The sequence below is a fragment of the Symphalangus syndactylus genome, chromosome 2 (genome assembly GCF_028878055.3).
Source record: "Symphalangus syndactylus isolate Jambi chromosome 2, NHGRI_mSymSyn1-v2.1_pri, whole genome shotgun sequence".
In the NCBI taxonomy this organism is placed as follows: domain Eukaryota; kingdom Metazoa; phylum Chordata; class Mammalia; order Primates; family Hylobatidae; genus Symphalangus; species Symphalangus syndactylus.
Window position 1 is genome coordinate 125950978 of NC_072424.2, and position 23563 is coordinate 125974540.

Genomic DNA, 23563 nt, shown 5'->3' on the forward strand with positions numbered 1-23563 from the left:
TTCTGGAATATGGTAACCCCCCTCACCACCAGTGTCAGAGCCCTAAGCTCCCAGTTGTCCGGGAGAGAGGTCCAGCTATGTAAAGAATATCAGAAAAACTGAAGTTTAGTCTAAGAAAAGAGAAGATTAAGGACATGATACGTGACTTTGGATATTTTAAGGACCATTATGTAGAAACCTAGAATTTTTCTGTATTTATACATTAGAGGCAGGACCAATAGATAGAAGTTACGGGAGCTCAGATTTACACCAAAGAATAAGGAAAATCATCCTGACAATCACAGGTCCGTAAATAGAAGGCACAGCCTATATGGATCATGGGTTCCCTCACTGCTCTTGTTCAGGCAAGGGGCTAGGATTCTTGTCAAGGATATGGTAGAGGAACTTCACCATAAGACCAGGGTTACCTTAGATTACCTTAAGATTTCTTCTGACATTCTGTAATTTTAGTACCTTACATTTAATAGACACTCAACATACATGACTGGGGAGGCCTCAGGAAACTTACAATTGTGGCAGAAGGGGAAGCAAACATGTCTTTCTTTAGATGGTGGCAGCAAGGAGAATAGTGAGCAAAAGGGGAGAAAGGCCATTTTAAAACCATCAGATCTCATTAGAACTCACTCACTATCGCGAGAACAGCATGGAGGTAACTGCCCCCACGATTCAATTACCTCCCACCTGCTCCCTCCCATGACACATGGGGACAATGGGAATTACAATTCAAGATGAGATTTGGGTGGGGACACAGCAAACCATATCACTTTTAGTCCTTGCTTCCTCGGGGAATTTCTTTTTCTTATGTCCTGTACCTTCAGTAACCTCGTAGCCATATCTTCTGCTAACTTCCCAGCACATTGTAGAAAATATTGCTTTTAACCATTACGTTAGTGTTTTTTTTTGTTTTTTGTTTTTTGTTTTTCTTGAGACGGAGTCTCGCTCTGTCGCCCAGGCTGGAGTGCAGTGGCGCAATCTCGGCTCACTGCAAGCTCCGCCTCCCGAGTTCACGCCATTCTCCTGCCTCAGCCTCTCCAAGTAGCTGGGACTACAGGCGCCCGCCACCACGCCCGGCTAATTTTTTTGTGTTTTTTAGTAGAGACGAGGTTTCACCGCGGTCTCGATCTCCTGACCTCGTGATCTGCCCGCCTCGGCCTCCCAAAGTGCTGGGATTACAAGCGTGAGCCACCGCGCCCGGCCACGTTAGTGTTTTTAAAATAAGAAAGAAAACTGGATTTGGCAAAAAAAAAAGAAGAAGAAAGAGTTGTATAGTACTTCTATAATGTTTGTAGTAAAAGAATAGTTAACATTTTTGTTATTAGAAAATTGAGGTTACTGGTGGTTTCCCAAAGCTGTGATCTTACCTTTTATATTTGTCTCCGAACTCCCTACTTTTCCCCAACCCCTGATGTTTGAATCACTTCAGACTCTCAGGAAAAGGATTTTAGATGTTAGAAAGTTTAGAGACCAAATGCAGATTCATATGCAGTTCCAAATACAAACATGGAAGTGAAGATGGCCAGAGATTTTACTGTAAAATTAACCTACTTAGGAATATTTTAGCTTCCTGTATTAAAGGGCATAAATTCCTGTCTTAACAAATACACATATATGTTCATTATATGGCAAATGCCTGTTGATGCAGAAAGGTTGAGGATGTGATATGCTGATAAACTGAACATTCTAAAAATGAATTCACTACATTCAGCACATGAAATGAAAATGTCCACATTCAATGCAGAACACTGAGCAGTATCACAAAGACTTTAATCTCTGGCAATCTGAAGGCACATCAGGGTCCACCCTCCAACCCTAGTCACCCCTCTCTGGGCATCAGCTGTCATTGTCCAGTGTTGTGGTCCTGGAGATTAGCCTGAAACTGCCTGATCTTACCCTGTGACTGCTCTGGAAATTGCACTTTTGAATCCACTCCCCAATAACTTTGTTCACTTCACATTTTTCCTTTATGCACAACAATCTAGTCAGAAGTGGGTGGAGAGAAACCCCCACCACTGGGTTGCTTTCGTTGCTGAGATAACATTGGGACTGAGAACTGGGTCTTCAATGATGACTCATGAAGCCTGTGCTACCTCCACACTCCCGGTGGCTGTGGCTCTGGGAGCACATGTGGTGGCCTGGGTCTCATAGGTCACCACCAGCAGGAAAGCAGCTGGGAGCCCAGCTCCTGTGAGGCCCATAGTAGCCATCTTTGTGTACAAAGACCTGCCTGTTTTGTGTCCATTCCAATACTGCATTTAAGAGCCTTTCTGCCTTCTCTGGCAACGTTATGTGTGCTGAATACTACATGTATCAAGAAGAAAAGAATGGAAATCTCTATGACAGTATTCGGCTACCTCTTCAGATAATTTACCCAAATCTTTCAGATACATTTAAATAATTCTTTTGTCTATGATTTAAATGTTACAAATAATGCCAGTGTTCAAATCTGAAAATATTCTTCACGTAGCTGGCGTTGCCATTCTCTACTTACAATTCCACTGTCATTCTAGGCATATAATGTTCTTTTGCACAAAATGTTCTTGTGCCTTTATCTCTCTTCTCTGCTTCCTGCCAAGCTTCCATTCCAATGTCCCTCCATTCCCTTTCCAGTCAGAGACCAGGTGCTTCTCTGCCTGCCTTGCTAATCTCTCCTGCATCCATTCACCTGTCTCCATAGCCCTGCTATTATCCTAGCCAGGCCTGTAATTTTTAGATCTGAAAAGAACCACCTGTTCCAAGCCTTTGCTTTTGAATGAGGAAAATCACCTAAAGAAATGAAGTTAATGGTCCTTGCTTCAGGACTGTAGCTTGAATCTGACCATAACACCACCTCTCTCTAGACCTATACACACCATCACACAGCCAGTGTCTCTCCACCTCAATACATCCTGCAGAGATTCCAGGCTGTTCTTTCTGAGCCACTGCCACTAGGCTTCTTCTCAGCTCAAAACCTTTAGTGATCCTCCATTGCCTCCAGAAAAAAGCCCAAACTTCTAAACCTCGCATTCAACCATCAAGCTCACTCTCTTCCCAATCCTACCTTTTAGATACACTTTGCAACCAAGTAAACTGACCTATTCATCCCCAGGTATTCTTCACCTGTCCAGGTGAGCTTTTACTCTCACACCTATGTGCAGGCAACTCACAAGTCTGGGTCCCACTCCTAGGTCAGAGCAAATATTGAGTGCCCCACTTTCCAAGAATGCCTTCCTGGTTCCCGCCAATTAAAAATCATCTCTCCTCCACTATTAGTGACACAGTTTCTCATTCATATCTCCCTTATGTCACCCATTAGCTTGTATAAAATTTTGTGAACACACTCACTTGGATAGTCTCTGTAGGTCTAAAGCTTCTTAGAGAGAAGATCCTCGTGTGTTTCATTTTTGCGTATAGCACCCATAGCTCTTGCTTATAGCACCCACTCACCTAGGATTCAGAAATGAACCAGTTTGTTCATGTATTTTCAAGTTATTAGCCAGTAAAGTTAGAACTCTCTAATTTCTCATAATCAAATGTTAACTTTTTGTTCATCCTTTTTGTTATATGCAGTTGAGATGGAGACTATATTATTTTTGTTAGGATACACAGCTGAACTGTTAGAATAAACAGTGTAACTGTCACCCACTTGAAGGTATTTTAAATTAATTATATACTAGTAGACTTATTTGACATAAAGTGTAAAACAATGTAAAACATCAAATAAATAAAATTTTTCTTCTAAAGGAAGTCTCACCCCCACCCCCTCCACACACACACATTTATACACAAAAGACTAAAGTTATCATAGAAACTCATCAAACGTTTACTGCCATCTTGTGGACAGACAGACGTTAGCAAAATACCCAAACGAAATAACAGCCTTTTAGTTGCCTAAGCAGCCTCTGCTTAAATGTTGTATGATTAAACCAAAGGAAGCAGCCTCTTCGTTAATTAAACCATTTGCCCAGAAAGTGGTTAGTCAATGCCAGGGAAGCCTTTGTTAATTGTTCTTTATCATTACAGAACCTAAAATGGTTGTCAGAAATGTGCATACAAATTATCTTCGTGTTCTCATTCCGAATATCCAAGACGGGGTGGGAGCAGGGGCAGGTCAGGAAAAGGTGACTGGATACATTTGTATAAGCTTTGCTTCCTGGAGCAAAAAAGCACAAGAAATCTTTTAATTAATGCATTAGCAATCAGCAGTTTGCACCCCAAAGTACACAATTTACTCTTGATGGTTCAACAGTCTCCTTGCTAAATTGCTCCCAAACAAGTAGACGTCGAAGGTGAAGAAATGCCTGTTTCTCCACATTACTATAACACCCGTGTTTCACAGAAGGGACTACCAATGGCCATATTATTACCACTTGCATATTGGAATTCAAATTAATCCATAAGAAATGGGCATGAAATAGGGATAACAAAATAAAATATTACTCAGCCTCCCGAGTAACTGGGACTACAAGCAAGTGCCACCAAACCTGGCTAATTTTTGTATTTTTAGTAGAGACCAGGTTTTACCATATTGGTCAGGCTTGTCTCGAACTCCTGGCCTCAAGTGATCCACCCGCCTCGGCCTCCCAAAGTGCTGAGATTATAGGCATGAGCCACCACATCCGTCCTGGAAGGTTTTCTTTCTGTGTTAAATATAGTCCTTATTCAAATACAAAGCTGGACCGTAGCTCCACACATTTTCATGCTATTACTTTGTCTCCAGGGTACTTTATTGCCTTCTGTTGGCCTATAATGAAACTCATATGTGGCACTGAACTTAAAGAAATGATTTCTTATATGAATAAAACTAGACCTCAAAGAGAACCAACCAAGGTGTGTAGAGCAAAGCTGACCCATGTAGCAGGCACTTTCCCTGCCGTGTCCCCACCCCTCTGCCCTTCCCTGCTTTGGCTCTCTGGGCCTCAGGATCACTATGTTTTGCATTTCTTTCTTTCATCCTTGCCTGCTTGTGTTAATCACTCTAGGAAACTTGTTTGAACATTAGCTGAGAGATAAGGCCATCCCCAGCAGTCAGAAGAGAATCGAATATTCACTTATTTATTCATGGAGCCAAAACGTATTGACCACTTACTAGGTACCAGTTTCTCTGTAGACATAGGGATCTAAAGGTGCAGAATCACTCACCTGCATCTGCTCGGGCTGAGGGGAGTCAAATAGAAGACAGGAACAGAACGACCTGGTAGGTGCAATGCCAGAGGTCTGTGCAAGGGGTTGGTGGCAGCTTGCTAGTACTAGATGCAAGATGCATGGGGAGGAAATCAGGGGTGACTGTCCTGAAGAGGTCAGGGAAAGCCTCATGCTAAAGTACCTTTGCTCCATGTCAGGAAGCTTGACTGTTATGCTCCCGGAGAGTGGTCGTTGATGATAAGTGACATGGCCAGAGTTTCAGTTCACTTCTTTGGGAGCAATAGAAATGTAAGAAGGGAGAGGATACATGCAAAGGGATCAAGACTGGAATCAAGAAGAGTCGGCCGGGAACAGTGGCTCACGCCTGTAATCACAGCACTTTGGGAGGCCGAGGCTGGCAGATGACCTGAGGTCAGGAGTTTGAGACCAGCCTGGCCAACATGGTGAAACCCCGTCTCTACTAAAAATAAAAAAATTAGGCAGGCATGGTGATGGGCATCTGTAATCCCAGCTACTTGGGAGGCTGAGGCAGGAGAATCACTTGATCCCAGGAGGTGGAGGTTGCAGTGAGCCAAGATTGTGCCACTGCACTCCAGCTGGGCGACAGAGTAAGACTCTGTCTAAAAAAAAAAAAGAAAAGAAAAAAAAAAAAGAAAGAAAAAGAGTTGTTATGAAAGTCTTCCATAAATCCTGGCTACCGTGGTAGTACCCTGAGGCAGGCAGTGGAAATGGAGAAGACAGATACTCAGCTCTTAAAGAGGTAGAAACAGCAAGGTTTAGTGACAGGTTGAATATGGAATCTGACTGCAAAGTGTTGACAATGACGCTCTGGTTTCTGTCTTGGGTGACTATGTGAAGTGTGGCACTAGGAGGGAGAAAAAGTAATATCTTTTTCTCACTCATCACAGTTCATGGCTGAGACCCCTATCACAAAACACAAATTAACAAGAGGAAAGCATAGAGATTTATTTAACCTAACTTTTACCTGACACAGGAGCCTTCGAAAATGAAGACCCAAAGAAATGAGGATAGCTGTGTATTTTTATGGACAGTCCTGCAGAAGTATGATTGGAGGACAAATGGGTGTGATCTAATGATAACAAACTGAGGGAAGCGGAGCAAGGCCTGTTTGTTCAGATTCTTCTGGGCATCTCTGTGTGACAGCCTTTCCCCCCAAGTACAGGACAGGAAAGGGAATAATGAATGGTGAAGGCTCTAAGAGGAAGTGGGAGGAACAGGGGAGTATTTGAAATTAGCTTTGAATGGAAGGAAAGATATCTGGAAGTGAGGTTACAAGAAAAGATGGGTGTGCATACAATTAAGTTTGTAGGTGGGAGGGTAAGAAGACTCTTCATTATCAACATGACAGTAATTAAATGCATCCTCAAACAGATCAGTTTGAAATGCCTCCTACTGTGAATAAACAAACTTGTTACGAAAACATCTCAGGAGACTCCTTGCAGAAAGGATGGGTAGATAGATGCTCAGATTCCTCCCGGTTTCTGCTTTGCCTTTACTTCCCTAATTCTTACCCCACCCCCAGTGCTAACCTATTTTCAACTCAGAGTGGATCTTGCCAAGATAGGTAGTGTTCTTCTTCTATATCCATTACTATTTTATCTTCTTCATCTCATTTCATGAGAATGCTTCCATGTTAGGTTTTGTGAGAAGCCATGGAGGTTGCATCCTGCCTTCTGTACATTGGTGATTTGACAGACAACAGTGATCTAGATGGAGGAGCTAAATATTAAACACATGACAATGCCATTGATGATTATCTCAATTCTCTGTGTGTGTGTGTTCACGCACGCACGTATGTGTGTCTATACGTAAATTTGGGGAGGGGCGGGGTAATCATTGCCTCCATTTGCAAAGCTCAGTGCTTTCATTGGCTCTACCTTCTCATCCCAGGACAGTTTTGCTCACACACACCAACTGTAGCTTCTTTTAAGGCACTGAACTCTGATGTGTTGGCTGCTAGTATTGCCTGGAAACCAGTAGCACTGTGGTCATTCTTCAGGCTCCCTTTATGTTGTTCTGGTAACATCCCCTGCTGTGAAGATTTCTCTGGCTCCATCTGCTACAAATGTAGGGGACAGATACAATGCTGTCTCAGTCATTGTCACCTTTCTGAGCAGTACAGGCAAGCTATGCAATGCACGTGAAGTCAATTTAATAGGCATGACCGCTTTAGAAACTTTGGAGAAACAGCCAGCCTGGCCTCCTCACAAACTGTCTTTATTGGCCAGATTTCCACACTCAGAACCATCTCTGATTGGTTCTGTCCTGTTAAATCTGAAATTGGGAAGTTCAAATGACAGCAAAGTGAAGCTTTTTGTACTTAAAGGTGTTGAAACTTACTCTTGACAAGGTCTATTTTAGGCTTTCATTTCATAAAAAGAAACATGATCCACAGTAAACTTTGATGACCCCACACATTGATCTGTTAACAAGATCATCGCCTCATTTTCCTGCTAGAATCATCAAACACAATCTGTTCCTTTGAGGAGTGCTTTAAAAACATATAACCCTCATTGGAACTGTCTAGAGGTGTTTTGTTAGTTATCTTTCAGCCCCTTCTTTAAAAGCTGCATATTGCTACTGATAAGCACAGAAACTTTAGAATCAGACAGACCTACTGACCCACCCAGATAGGTCACTCCTGTCCCAAGCCGGTCTTCATCTATCAGAAGGCCAATACTATTTGCCACCCTGTTACAACTGTGTTATCATCATGTACTGAAACCCTATAGGGAAAGTAACTAACACAGTGCCTGCCTCATAGTGAGGGCTTGGTAAACATTAACTTAGGGAAAGACTTTTTTTTTTTTTTTTTTTTTAACTCTAAGTTCTGGGATACATGTGCAGAATGTGCAGGTTTGTTACATAGGTATACATGTGCTGTGGTGGTGGTTTGCTGCACCTATCAGCCTGTCGTCTAGGTTTTAAGCTCCACGTGCATTAGACATTTGTCCTAATGCCCTCCTTTCCTTGCCCCCACTCCACAACAGGCCCCGGTGTGTGTTGTTCCCCTCCCTGTGTCCGTGTGTTCTCATGTTCAACTCCCACTTAGGGGTGAGAATATGTGGCGTTTGGTTTTCTGCTTCCTGTGTTAGTTTGCTGAGACTCACGGCTTCCAACTTCATCCATGTCCCTGCAAAGGACATGATCTTATTCTTTCTTACGGCTGCATAGTATTCCATGGTGTATTTGTGCCACATTTTCTTTATCCAGTCTATCATTGATGGGCATTTGGGTTGGTTCCAAGTATTTGCTATTGTAAATAGTGTTACAGTAAACATACGTGTGCATGTGTCTTTATAATAGAATGATTTATAATCCTTTGGGTATAGACCCAGTAATGGGATTGCTGGGTCAGATGGTATTTCTGGTTCTAGATCCTTGAGGACTTTTATTGAGGGAAGACAAGGGGGAGGAGAAAGTAGGATACAGATCCTGCAAAAGGAAAGAGCCTGGGTCTTTGTTCTGCTATATCCTTTATGGGCTACTATAACAAGGAAAAATTCCTGTGTGTAAAAAGTCTTGTGTCAGGCAGAGTTTTTTACTTGGACTGTTGAAGATTTTTTTTCTTTCTTTCTTTGTTTTTACTATATAAATACTGTGACTCTTGCAACTGATCATGTTTTCCTCTTCATATTTTATGCCAGAAAGCCAACTACAAGCAAAACTCTTTTTTGATACCAATCTCACTTCTGGCACTATCTGATTTTCATGCACATTTTTTCCTTGCCTTACTTTTTGTTTTTATTTTAAATCTATATGAGATAGCTATATTATGTGCAACCATGTAAGCTGCTCTAAATCACTTTTTGGATAAAGGATATCCTTTATAAAGAATAAATAATGGATAGCCATATTTTTCCCTTTGGGTTCTAATAATAATCCATTATTTAGCTCAGAACTCAGCAAGTCAGAATCTTGCTCCAAGCCAGCAAAATCATCTAAGAGAATGCCTCAGAATTACTGCAGAGGTCACCTTTAGGCGTGAATGGACAATGCATTTCAAATGGCCCATTCATTCTGTCCTTGGCACAGATGCTGTTGTGGATAATTATTTTGATGCTAATATATGTGTATATCTTTTTTAATGTGGATACTAGACTGAAAAACTGGACTGAGACCAATAATCAACAGATGGCAATCACTCGGGGTCATGACTATTCTGGGCCACATTTTCACTAGTGACTTTCAATTATATTGAGACTTATAGTCCCAATCTGGCCTAGCAGTATCTCCCCCATTGTCTGCATACCCACTCAGCACCACCCCACTGTGACAGTCTGTGAATACTCTCCTTACAGGAAAAAAAGACTTTCCTGTATGTGACCGCATAAGAATCCCAAAGTAAAGATTGTAGAAATATTTCACCAGCAGTGAACTTGATATATCCCGTATTTTTATTTCTTAGTGTTATTACACTTAGTGTAAGTGATGCTTCAAAACATATTCTTTTTAAAAAGCATCTGTCTCAAAGAGTATCATTTGGAAACAGCACAAAAAAAGTGTCACAGGTCATTGCAAAAATAGATTTGACCTGTGTCAGTCCTATTTGAATGATTCGGTTTAATCTCACACTTTGCTATTGAACACATACTCTTTTCAAGCCACTCTGTGTGTGCTACAGGATGACAGCTCTGAAGGAGTCCATGATTCATGTGGGTACAACATTGGCTCGTTATGATATGTAATATGGAGGACACGGTGATGACGATTTCCCACCATGCCTCCCTTTACTGTTTAGAGCCATATTCATGCAATAATAGGAACCAGCTGAGGCAGCTGTCACCCCAGAGGCAGCTCAGTCATGCCCCAAATATCTGGGTTGGGCCTCTTGAACAAGAGTGATAGGATATCCAACTCAACCTACATTAGGCAAAAAACGGGGAATTTATTGGCCAATGATGTAATAGAAAACTCAGGGCCTGGAAGCTACTTCAAAATATTTTAATCTCGTGGCTCAAACAATGTCACCAGGATCCCATCTTCCTCTCTCAGAACCTGTAGCTCTGCCTGCCTGTGCTGGCTTCAGCGTCAAACACATCCTGGCCACTTGGCAGCCCCAGAAGCTCTATTGTTACTTCCTTAAAACTATGAGGGAAAAGGCATCTTCTCTTTCCCAATTGCTTCAATACAAGTTCTGGGATTCATTCTGATTTGCTGCACTTGATCATCCCTATATTAGTTTGCTGGGGCTGTGTAACAAAGTACCCAACACCATGTGGCTTAAACAACAGAGATATATTGTCGCACAGATCTAGAGGCCTGAAGTTGATCAAGATGTCAGCAGAGTTGGTTCCTTCGGAGGCTGTGAGCCTCTGCTCCCTGCCTCTCTTCCAGCTTCTGGCAGCCCTGGCCTGTGGCTGGCTTTCTCTCTGTCTTCACATTATCCTCTTCTATGTGTGTCCAAGTTTCCCCTTTTATTAGGCCACCAGTTATCCTGGATTAGGTCCCACTCAGTGACTTATTTCATTTAAACTTGATTACCTCTATAAAAATCCTATATTCAGCCAGGTGCAGCGGCTCATGCTTATAATCCCAGCACTTTGGGAGGCTGAGACGCATGGATCACTTGAGGTCAGGAGTTTGAGAGCTCCAAACAAGAAGAAGGAGAAGGAGAAGAGGAGGAAGAAGGGGGGAGGAGGAGGAGGAAAAGGAAGAGGAGGGGAAGGAGGAGGGGGAGGAGGGAAAGGAGGAGGAGGAGGAGGAGGAAATGTATATCCAAATAAGACCACAGTGTGAAGTACTAAGGGTTAAGACTCCAACCCATCCTTTTTAAGGAAGACACAATTCCCCATAACAACCCCTAAACCAAACACTATGCAAGAGGAGCAAAAAGCACTTATTGGCTGGTTCCAGATCCCTTGAGCAACCCCAGAGCTGACAGTGGTGTCACCTCCTTAAATATAAGGGGTAAGAGTGAAAAAGGATTGGTTCTCCCAGGAAAAATCAGACTAATATACCCAAAGAAGGAGAACCAGATGCTGACTAGGCAAAAGCAATATTAATTATAGTAAATATTTACATCAAAACAAAGGCCTAAATCTTACGCACGTACCTGCATCTGACCTACATATGAGTAGCCAAACACATTACTGAGTGCATATACCGTATTATTTAAATAGACTCATAGCATTCACATTTCTCTCTACTACTCCACTGGTTAAGAGGAGTCTTGCATTTGAGCATCATTTTAATAAGATGAAATTGCATTGGGCTGCTTAGATGCCAACGATGGGGAGGGTAAACCTAACAAGAACAAGAAGACAATATTGATCACCTGCTTCCATCAGTTACCAAAGAACAAAGCATCGATGGTTGAGGAGGTGAGGGATGGGCATGGCATCACCTTTGGCTGGTGTCTGGCCATGGATGAAAGCAGGAAGGAGCAGCTGTCAGGCAGGGACGTTGAATTTACAAGAGAGGGTCTTCCCATCCCCCTCTCATGTCACAGTCAGTGTTACACATCAGCCAAGGTATTTGTTTCCATTGAGCTTCTGTAGTGCTCAGAACCAAGCATGTGTGTGGTCTCGGTGTCTGGCACACCCAGGACTCATGCAGCGCACCTCTTCATTCCCACACCTAGCAGCCAAGTGCCAGTTTCTTCAGGCCAGGCTCCAGGTAATCTTTACTATCCAATCAGAATTGGCTCAAGAAATTCAAGCCACTTGCCTTCTGGGCCTTAAAGCCTCCATCAGGCCTTCTAAGATTTCTTTTTTTTGGTGGGGGGAGGGGGGTGGGGAGACAAGGTTTTGTTTCGTTGCTCAGGCTGGAGTGCAGTGGCACGATCACAGCCAGGCACAGTGGCTCAAGCCTGTAATCCTAGCAGTTTAGGAGGCCAAGGTGAGAGGATCACTTGAGCCCAGGAGTTCAAGACTAACCTGGGCAACATAGTGAGATCCCTGTCTCTACAAAAAAAAAAAAAATTTTAATGAGCCAGGCATGGTAGCATGCACCTGTACTCCCAGTGACTCAGAAGGCTGAAGTTGGAGGAACCCTTCTGATATTTCTGCCCTAAGAATGCTTCCTCTCCTGATCTCTCTTAGGCCCATCTTGTTCCTGGATGCTTATTTTATATGCATCCAAATATGCACAAGACATATATTCAGTATCACCAAATAGTAGTTTTATTGTATGTAATAAATCCTTGGCTCGGTGCACTCTTATATAGATTAGAAACAGTATTCTTTATGTCAGTGAATGTCACCACTTCTGTCAGGTACTTCTAGTTTCTACAGGCTCGAGAATACCTTTTCTTGACAATAGTTCAGGATATAGGCTGGTATTCTGCCAGCCTTCTCACTGTTAGTTCATTTCTTTAATAGCATCTTGTTGAGAGTCTTTTCAGAACCCAGGGACTCCAGCCTCCACCCCTTCTATTAACTAAAAATCCCTGAATAACCCTCCATATGGTGCCACCATGGCATTTGATAAATACCTTGCTGATTATTTATCTGACTTTACATTTATTTTGACAGATTGAGCACGTTAGTCTGTATTGAAACTAAGCTCTTGTTGTAAATGTCCCTACGGCTCTCTGGCGCTGTGTTAAGTGATCTACTGAACTTCTGCCACAGCAAACTTGGGGGAAATGAGGAAAAGGAAGGCACACTCTGAAACAAAAGCAGACAAAAGCAATTCTGAAAAGCAAGAAAAGGGACAGAACTCCATTGGAGGTCCTGGTGAATATATTTGTACCTTCTGTCAGCATGTCTCGTGACTGTAAACTGCTTTAACTACCAGGATCAATAAAGGGCAAGGCCTTGAGATAGTAATTATGCTAATTGGTAGTGACTAGAAAACACGCAGGCTGCAGGATAAGCAGACAGTGTCTCGGGAGAAACAGACACATTTGTTAAGAAGGGCAAGGTCTGGTACCCTTCATGAGACTTTTCCTATAATCCGTTTTCTAAGAAATATCACATGCATCAGCCAACATAGTTTGAGTTCTTCCCTCAGTAGAAGATTGTACCAGGCACTGCAGAAGAATATCAAAGAAAGAAAGACTCTGCACCTGCCTTCTGGAAGCTTACAGCTTAGCTCGTTCTCCAGGCATGCCCAAGCACGTGCACATACACACATACACACACACACAGACACAAATTGAAAGACATTTTTACTGTATAAAAAATTGTCAAGAACTGAGAATCTGCCAGACATGGTGACTCATACCTATAATCCCAACTACTTAGGGATGCTGGGATGGGAGGATCACTTGAGGCCAGGAGTTCAAGACCAGGCTGGCCAATGTAGTAAGACTATCTGTTAAAAAAAATTAATTTTAAATTAGCTGGGCTTGGTGATGCACACCTGTAGTCCCAGCTACCAGGGAGGCAGAGGCAGGAGGATCACTTGAATGCGGGAGTTGAAGGCTGCAGTGAGCTCTGATTGTACCACTGCACTGCAGCCTGGGCAACAGAGTAAGACTCTACGTTAAAAGATTTTAAGAAGAGAGAACTAAGGACATTAATACCAGAGTGCTATCAAAATGAGAAGGGACCAAAGTCAAGTGGTTTGTAGGTACCATGTTTGAGATGGGGCTTTGACTGGAGACTGGATGAAGGCATCTGAAGGCAAGAGATTTTTGTTCTTGGTAAAGAAAGTTAAGAATCTCTGACACAAAAGCTTCCCAGTTGTCAATGTATTACAGTTGTGAAAAACACCTTATTAGGTGTGGAAGTTTAAAAGCTGTCATTTACCATGTCCACGAATGTAACATGGATACTGCAATGAACTGAAAGTTTGTGTCCCCGCAAAGTCCATATGTTGAAATCCTAACTCTCAATGCAATGATATTGGGAGATGGGGCCTTTGGGAGGTGGTTAGGTCTTGAGGGTGAAACTCCCACCAATGGAATTAGCGCCCTTATGAAAGGAACTGCAGAGAGTTCTCCAGTCTCTTTCTACAATGTGAAGCAACAATAAGAAGACTGAAGCCTGCAACCCAGGAGAGGGTCCTCACCAGAACCCACCCATGCTACCATCCAGATCTTAGACTTCCAGCCTCCTGAACTGGGAGAAATAAAATTCTGTTGTTCATAAACCACCCAGTCTATGGTACTTTATTATAGTGGCTCAAACTGGCTAAGACAGACACTATCTTGGCACCGGTAATCAAATTAGTTAACCAAAGTGTGTGGGTAGGTACCAAAAGAATAGACAAGCCAGTTGACTGACATTAATTACCTTGCTGGGCCACTATGAAATTCTGAACTTTCCAATAAGCATTGACGATTAAAATTTTAGACAAAATTTTCTCTGGTCATTTGATTTATACATAAAGCTCAAGTATGAAGAAAGCCTAAATAAAATGTAGTTAAATACATGAAAATTTAGAAAGACTATTGGAACATCCTGGCTCTGTAAATATCAAATTCCTTTATCTTAATTACAGCCTCAAATCACTAGCTCCAGTTATGAAAGATTACTTTCTCCAGAAACTAGACTACAGAATAGTAAGTAAAGTTTTCTATTATTTTATTCCATGAAGGAGATATGGGAAATCATAAATACCACACTTATCCTAAGTATCATATTTCGGTGTTTAAAGAAAATTCTGACAGTTCTGATTAAATAGGTCAGATCCAAACGATAAGATTCACCATAGAGCTCTGGACTCCACTGTATGTCTTTTAAAAGAATGTCCAAGCAGCACTATCATGTGAATTTCATGTATCGGGTGTTCCGTGATGTTGGATAGTGTAGAAAGAGACCTGAACTAAAACCTGTGATGATAAGTCATTTCCCCTCCAAGGGCTGGCTGCAGCTTCCACTCTGCAGAAGGGATGAAGTTGGGCAGGGAGAGTATGACCTGGATGATCTATGAGAGCTTTGGAGTTCTGAACAAATGTTGGAAACGGATTTAGGGAACATCTGTTTGCAGGGTTGCAGAACTGCTACCAGCAGGGGGCAGCACGGCTCAGATAATTACTATTTCTTGCCCTTCCTCATTTAGGAAAAACCTATGGAAAATAGGGACTTACCCCTCAGCCTTCAGGAGTCCTATAACATATAATGGACCAAAGCCAAGGACTGCCCTTGCCTCCAAAGGGTTTGATTTTGCAAGGCACAGACACCCGATAGGTGCACCGTCAGCCACATTTCCCACGGACGCCTTCAATGATGGTGTGACTTAGTGTTGACTTTCCTTTTTATCTTTGTCTTCTCTTTATTTCCTAGTTGTTTCTAGTCAGAGGAAGGATATCTTTATACAGAAATAGGATTTTTTTAAAGTAATAATTCTTTACCAATCCTTCTTTCCCCAACATAAAATCTCCTATTTGAAGTGGAGTTTGAGGTAGGGACTCGAGAGGCAGTGCCTCAAGAAAGCCACACACTGTACAATGGAGAGCAGGGATGAAAACATTGTATAGAAGGAAATGACTCTTTTGTTAGGAAAGGAAAAAAGAAAAAGAAAAAAGCCATTAGCTGAGCAGTGCTGCCCCCTGCAGCTGAAAGGAAATGAGGAAAGAGGCTGAAATAATTGAGCTCCCTTGTTTTGTGAATTCTGTTTTCTTTGCAGGATTAAGTGTTTATTTAAAAATCCAACTTGCATTATAGCAGAATACTAAATTCTGTCTTCTAATTAATTTTTAAAGCTCAGATTTGATAGCAGGATTAATCTTAGCATTATTTTCAAGACAATTTAAAAATTACTAGAGAACGTTTGTTTCGTTTAATAAAAACGTCTTACCCTACAGTAAATTGCAATTCAGATTATACATTGAGCTTCCATTTGGCTGAAGTATGTACTCTTGAAATGCTTTGTCTAAAATTAGAGACCATTTTCCTATAAAACAAGAGTGCTTGAGGGCTTGAACATCCAAAAATGTTACCTAAAGAGTAACAGGGTATAGAAACTGCCATCCAGATAATTACAGCCACTTAAATGAAAGCACCTCTATCCACCTCTTTCTTTTCCTTCCATCTTCTTTTCTATGGGTGCTGTTCACAGGCTGTCGTAATTCCAGGGAGAGTTGCATAATGGAAAAAAAACAAAAACAAAAAACCCTGTGCTTTGAGCTAGGGATCCAGGGTTTAACACCCTACTCTGCACTTTACAGTTTGTTTGACCTTGAACTGGCCACACGAGTATTTTGAGCTTATTTTTGCCATCTCCAATATAGGAGAAATAATAAGACCTATCTCACCAGGCTTTTGTGAGAATTGACTGAGAAAACAAAGAGCTCCTATCAACCACTGGATGATGGCAGCTGGGGGACTTCTCTTAAGATAGGAAGTCAGCAAGATGGCTGTCGCAGATTCCTCTTCTCCATATGCGCATATCAAGAGACAGGCTAATTCTCCTCTTCTGAATCTGCGCTGGCCTGAGTGACTACTTTGACTGATAGAACCAATGGCAGTGACATTCTGGAACTTCTAAGCCTGGGCCATAGAAGTCTTACAGCTTCCACCTGTGTCTCTTGAATGCCTGCTCTTATAATGTTATAATCTTTCACAACCCAGCCACCAAAGCACATGGAGAGGCTATGTGTAGATATACCAGTTGGCAGCCGAGCTGAGCTCCCAGTCAGCAGCTAGTGTCAACACAGGCCACACGAGTGAGCCATCTTGGGCATCTATCCCACTTGGCCCTTTGGACCCTTCAAGCTCCAGCCGTATGACAGATCCAGGACACAGACTACCCACTGAGCCCAGTCAACCCTCTGGGCTACAAGAGACGAGCATAAACTTTTATGTAAGCCACTGAATTTTGGGGTGTCTGTTACACAGGCAGTGAAAGATTATCGGAGAAAGCTACAGGTCAATTTTCTATTTTAAAGAGCAAATAGAAAAAACCCAAAGAAACACCTGAGAGGGAGGGGGGTCTTACTATATGCATTTATCTGTATTTCATCATTTTGCCTCTCTAGTCATTGTTTCAAAACTTCCAGATAAGTTCAATTAGATTTGGAAGGGACATAGTGGGAGTTGAACAAATATTGGTTGGATGACTAAGAAAATGAGCCAACATATGAATGTTTCCTGTGACATTAGTCCTCTAGTAGAAAGTATCTAACGACCAACAATCAAAAATTTCCTTAAGAATTTATTATTTATAGGCTATTTTGGAATATAACCCTATCCCAAAGAAGTTCAAGTCTTATAAATATCAATTAAAAGGACATTTGAAATAATGACAGGGCTGAGCTTGGTGGCTCACGGCTGTAATCCCAGCACTTTGGGAGGCTAAGGGGCCTGATTGCTTGAGCCCAGGAGTTCAAGACCAGCCTGGGCAATATGGGCAAACCCTGTCTCTACAAAAAATACAAAAATTAGCTGGGTGTGGTGTCACATGCCTGTAGTTCCAGCTACTCAGGAGGCTGAGCAGGGAGGATCACTTGAGCCCGGGGAGGTAGAGGCTGCAGTGAGCCATGATCATGCCACTGCACTTTAGTCTGGGCAACAGAGTGAGACCCTGCGTCAGTATAGATGGATGGATGGATAGATAGATAGACAGAGATAGATAGATAGATAGATAATGTGCAGATTTGTTTGGTAGGAGTTACAGACAGAAGATGGATTGGGGATGAAGAAATGCACTCAGATTGCTAGGGCTAGGAAACACCTTTTCTGGGATATGGATCACCCTGCACTCAGAAGACTAGGTGAGATGACAGAAGGAGTACTCTGGAGGCTGGATGTGGTGGCTCACACCTGCAATCCCAACACTCTGGAAGGCTGGGGCAGAGGATCACTTGACACCCGAAATTCAAGAGTCTGGGCAACATAGCAAGATGCCATCTCTATTAAAAGAAAGAAAAAGAGGGAGGGAGGGAAGGAGGGAGGGAGGAGGGGAGGAAGGAAGGAAGGGAGGGTGTTCTGAGTGAGATGTTTGGGAACCAATAAGAAAGATTTTATGATGGAGATTAGTACTCAATATGTGTAGGTGCCCAACATATGGAATGAACACAGGATTACAAGAGGCGTAAAGTTCAGCATAATCAGAGCCCCGTCAGAGCCATAACAGACCAAAATTCCCCTCTGTGGGGAATTCAGGACGGTCTAGAGACAGGAAGAAGGGGAGAGAGTGAGCTGAGAAGCTTCAGTCCCTAGGGGTTGGAAGTGTGTAGGTTGACCCACACATTCCCCTGAACTAAAAACTGTGAGGGAATTGGAATGGAGGGGACACTTATTCATGCTGAGGAGCCTCATAGTGTGAGGATGGTGCATCACCACAGGTACATGATGCCATGGGCATTTTCAGAGGATCTTTATTTTTACTGCAATCTCTCTGAACCCTGTGAAACAGGGACAATAGAAAACTGAAAGTAGGGGTGTGGCCCGCCCAAGGCCACCTGACTAGTTAGTAGACAGCCCAGACTAGGTCTTCTGCCCTATGGGTCAAGCTCGCACCAAACTGCTCCACCCTCTCCAGATTTTATTTTGTTCAGGGCCCACCAATGTCTCCAATGACCTTGTTTACAGCACAAAATAATGCGACCAGGCTGCTCTTTAAAGCCGTTTTGAGAAATGGCATATTACTCTCTGTTAGAAATAATGATTCTGATTGCTGGACCAAAAGAGAGCATGTCTATCACCGAAATAATTCAAAAAGCTATTTTTGTGGGTCACATTCTATGTGATAAAAAGCGTCATTTTAGTTGACTTTAAAGGACACGTCTCTCTGTAAATCCATAGAGTGTGCTGTAGTCTGTCGGCTGAATGTGACACCTTCCACAAAGAGTATATAAATGACTCTGATTCAGAATGGAGGTTGAGCAGATAAATAAAGTTGGCAGTTCACAGAAGAGGTCTTCATTACTAAATTATTTGGGGAGGTTTTTAAGTCAGGAAAACTAATCTGCAACTAATACTCCTTTGGTGCCACTTATCCTGTAGCCATCTCCTCACACTGACTGCAAAGCAAGCGCATGGAGTTTTACCTCCCCATCATCAATTACAAATATGTCCTTTTTTTACTCCTCTCTGTGAGATTGCATTTCTTATAAATTGCTCTGCACCAGGGCCTTGTGAAGTAAACATCCAAATTTCACAGGCATCTGTGTCCACCTTAGCCAGCAAGTGACGGCCACCTTCTTGGAGCAGCTGGAGCCAGGCTGGCCTCATGCGTGGTCAGACACAGCAGCAAGAGGACGGAAGCCACGTGCTAGGTCACAAAGCTGCGTGTCCACATCCCACGTGATAGATATGCAGAGGCTGCTTGGCTTGTCAGAAGCTGATGGCCCCAGGCAGAAATCAAGCCAGTACCCTTCTGCCAGAGAATCAGCAGAATCTTCCTACACCTGTTTGGTGGCAAGGGTTAGGGACCTTCTGCAACACAGATGGCAGGAGAGCTGCTTATGGAAGCCACAAGAAGGCAGACATCATTGATGGATGTCCACTGGAGGCCAGTCCCCTACTGGAGGAGCTTCATGCTCGGTCCATCAGCTGGGGAAACCATCACTGCACACGGTTTAAAGACCTGAAAGGATCAACTCTGTGTGTTGCTGTCAGTCATTTGCTGGGTGGCACAAAGGGTTGAAGTGTGTGGGAGAAATCTTTATTTTGAAATCTAACAAGACCATCTAAGAATGTTCACAGGATGCTTACAACAAAATGGACTTAAATATAATGATTTACACTAATTTTTAGAATTTATACTTGCATAGTTAGAGGATACAGGAGAAAATATAGTATATGAAGATAATCTATATTTTTTCTTTTGATTCTTTTTTTTTTTTTTTTTTTGAGACGGAGTCTTTCTCTGTTCCCCAGGCTGGAGTGCAGTGGCACAATCTCTGCTCACTGCAGCCTCCACCTCCAGGGCTCAAGTGATCCTCCCACCTTAGCCTCCTGAGTAGCTGAGACTACAGGCACAGACTACCATGCCCAGCTAATTTTTGTATTTTGGGTAGAGACGGGGTTTCACTATGTTGCCCAGGCTGGTTACAAACTCCAGAGCTCAGGCAATCTGCCCACTTCGACCTCCCAAAGTGCTGGGATTATAGGCATGAGCCTATAAAAGTCTATACCTGGCCTTTTAGAAACTTCTTATGCTTGGCTCCACGTATGTGCTCCTATCGGAAAAACCTATTTGACTTGCTTCCCTTCATAAATATTGTGTGTGTAGTAGAAATGGCTTGATATGCTACACATCAGATTCTTTTTCCCTTCTAACTAATTCGGTTTGGTTTCCTTGTGTTTCAATGGTTCTCAAAAGTAAGGGCACAGTCAACATTTGACTTATAACATGTTCAGGGAATGTTTGTGCTTCTTCAACCAAAATGTGCCCTTTGAAGTTACAAAGAATTAAAAAGATTATCAACTATTTTATCAGGTTCTGCTTAAAAGAACATGAATTGGTCCACAACTCAGCTTAAAGCCCTGGTTTTCTGGGAGGTATAAAGATACTTTAGGCTGAATTCATAGGAATGGCTTACTTTTTGGGCCTTTTCTAGGGTACCAGGAAACAATGTACTTGAACTTCTTGATGTTCTCTAAATTTGGAGTCCACTTTTTTTTTTTGAGATGGAATCTCACTCTGTCGCCAGGCTGGAATGCAGTGGCACCGTCTTGGCTCACAGTAACCTCCGCCTCCCAGGTTCTTATGCCTCAGCCTCCTGAGTAGCTGGGACTACAGGCATGCACCAACATGCCCAGCTAAGTTTTGTATGTTTTAGTAGAGATGGGGTTTCACCATATTGGCCAGGCTGGTCTCGAACTCCTGACCTCGTGATCTGCCCATCTCAACCTCCCAAATTGCTGGGATTACAGGCATGAGCCACCATACCTAGCCAACTAGAGGCTACTCTTAAGGTGACAGAGGATAAGCCTTGGCGGATATTGATTCGTACAGGTTTGAAAGAAGATTGTGGTTTCTCTTCATGGGAGTTTAAATGATCAGGGCCAGATCTGGTATTCCGCTAATGATGTACTAAGCTAAGGAATGCCGGGCATCTCCCTGTCGGTGGCTGCAGGGGCCGCTGTCACATTTCCAAATTAACTCCCAGCCTGACAAGAGAAGCAGAGACAGCAACTAAAGGCAGCATTAACCCGAGAATTATGGCACTCCCTCCTGGTCTTACAATGACTTTACATGCCTAGTTCCAGTAAGCCATTCCCATTCTTCTCTTGCTCCAAATAGTACCGAACTCAGCACACCTTTTTAAATGGTCCTCTTGCACCTTTTATGAAAAGAGATGTGGATCTTTTTTTAAGATAGCTCATTATTGTAATACGCACAAACTCATGCTTCCATGGAGAACAGCTGATTTTACTAAACTGGGCTTAACAAGGTTGAAGACTGCTGGTCCTCTGACTGGCTTGCTGGACTTTTATTTCAATTACCAAAAAGCCATTTTTCCCCTTGGGTGTTACTAGCAGTTGGTTTTGGTTTTTGAATCAACAAGTTTAAGAAATTTATACTAACTAGAATTTCCCAACAATGAATATTGCCTTATAAAAGCAGTGTATTCCCCTTGGAGAATGCCTTTGGTGATGGCAAGATAACCAAGTTAAGGGTTCTGTTTTTTAAGGCTTAACTCCTCTCCCTGTTCTAATTGCCTCTGCAATAAGTTCTTCTGTGCACATTTTCCTTCAGCACAAACGAGTCTGTAGAAGGCCAAACAGGAATCAGAGTAGAGCTCAAAGGAAAGGAGGCATTTGTTAGAATGTAGAAACCTGATTGGGCACAGTGGCTCATGCCTGTAATCCCAGCACTTTGGGAGGCTGAGGCAGGCGGATCATTTGAGGCCAGGAGTTTGAGACCAGCCTGACCAACACAGAGAAATCCCGTCTCTACCAAAAACACAAAAATTAGCCAGACGTGGTGGCACATGCCTGTAATCCCAGCTACTCAGGAGACTGAGGCAGGAGAATCGCTTGAACCCAGGAGGCGGAAGTTGCAGTGAGCTGAGATCCTGCAACTGCACTCCAGCCTGGGCGACAGAGCGAAAAAAAAAAAAAAAAAGAACTCAGAATCCTGATTTTATTGTAGACCTAACCAGAGGGATAAACGATGTCTTTGTGGCTGAAAAACATTGAAACTTCATGTAATAGCCTAAGAAAATACACTGGGAATTGGGACGAAACTGATGGAACATTCTTCTGCCTTAAATGTCCTGTGAGGTTTCCATGAAAGATGATATATACATTGCAAAGAGCTACAATAAGAATTGAGGATTCCATATCCTGGCACCCCCATCTTTGTCCATCAGAAACAGGGTTAGAATATAATGTAAAAGCAAGAAGATTGCATCAGTACAAAATGGGACCAAACCGTACCCTTTAGGATTCTCTGTCATTGCTAACAGTTGGTCACAAATCTGGTTTCAATCAACTTATCAGCTATTGCCAAGAAATTTAGCACATTTTAGACTACATTTTGCTTGACTTTCTGTATAGGTAGATTTGATTCCAAGAATATATTTTAAGATCATCGGAAACAAAGAAGCTGTTTAAATAATAGGTGACTTGTTTTAATGATTAACTTCTCTTTCTTCAAGGAAAGGAATGAGCAGAGCGAACAAAACAGCAGAGAGATATTGCCAGATAACTGTGCCCTGACATGTCCACACCTGGCAGGAGGGGCCCAGGAGGCCAGCTCAGGCCTTCTGTTTCTGACAGAGAGCACCTTCAGCATCGAGAGCTGGGTTGTGATGTTCCAGAGACTTCCTCTATACCCAGCACTATGTCTGTAGTTAGGGTCCAAGATCCTGACACTGTGATTCTCAGAGAGGCATGAATAACTGAGACATTTTCTACTCAATTATCCGTTTCCAATTTTTAATGAAACTATCTCTAATATTTATATTTTAAGCTGTGAAATATAATTCAGAGTAAAATACAAAGAACTGTGAATAAGTAAAGCAATATCGGCCAGATAGTATTGGATATCTGTTCTCCTGTGGTCTTCAACCATTGTTAATCACTATGTAATTTAACCTTGGCACAACTTCTGTGCTTATATGAAATAAATCAATTTGACTTTCTTAACCTAGAGATAGGTCTTTCCTGCATCTTTTCGGTGACTCTAGCACGCAGCAACTTCTACCAACTTTTTATCCAAGGCCTTCTTAGACATCCTCTGGTTAGACTTTTACCTTTTATTTAAAAGAACAATATCATTATTTACAACTTAGAGGGAAAGGAGCATCATGAGATAATGGAAAGGGCATGAACTTTGAAGCAAATCAGCCTGGGTGTGGATCCTGGTTTAATATCTAAATGACTACAGTCATGTTATTGAAACAGTCTGAGATTCTCAAGTTGTACAATGGGCCTAGACCTTACTTGGTTACTGGACAATTAAATGAAATAGGTATTTAAAGCTCCCAGCACATATAGAAGTTGTGGTCTTCCTTACTACCAGCAGCTGAGCCACCTCCAGTAAGTTCACTATTACAACTACTGCCAGCTGACTGACTGTGAGAAATCCAGGTAACTCTCTGAACCTCAGTTTCCTCTTCAGTAAAAGAAAGATA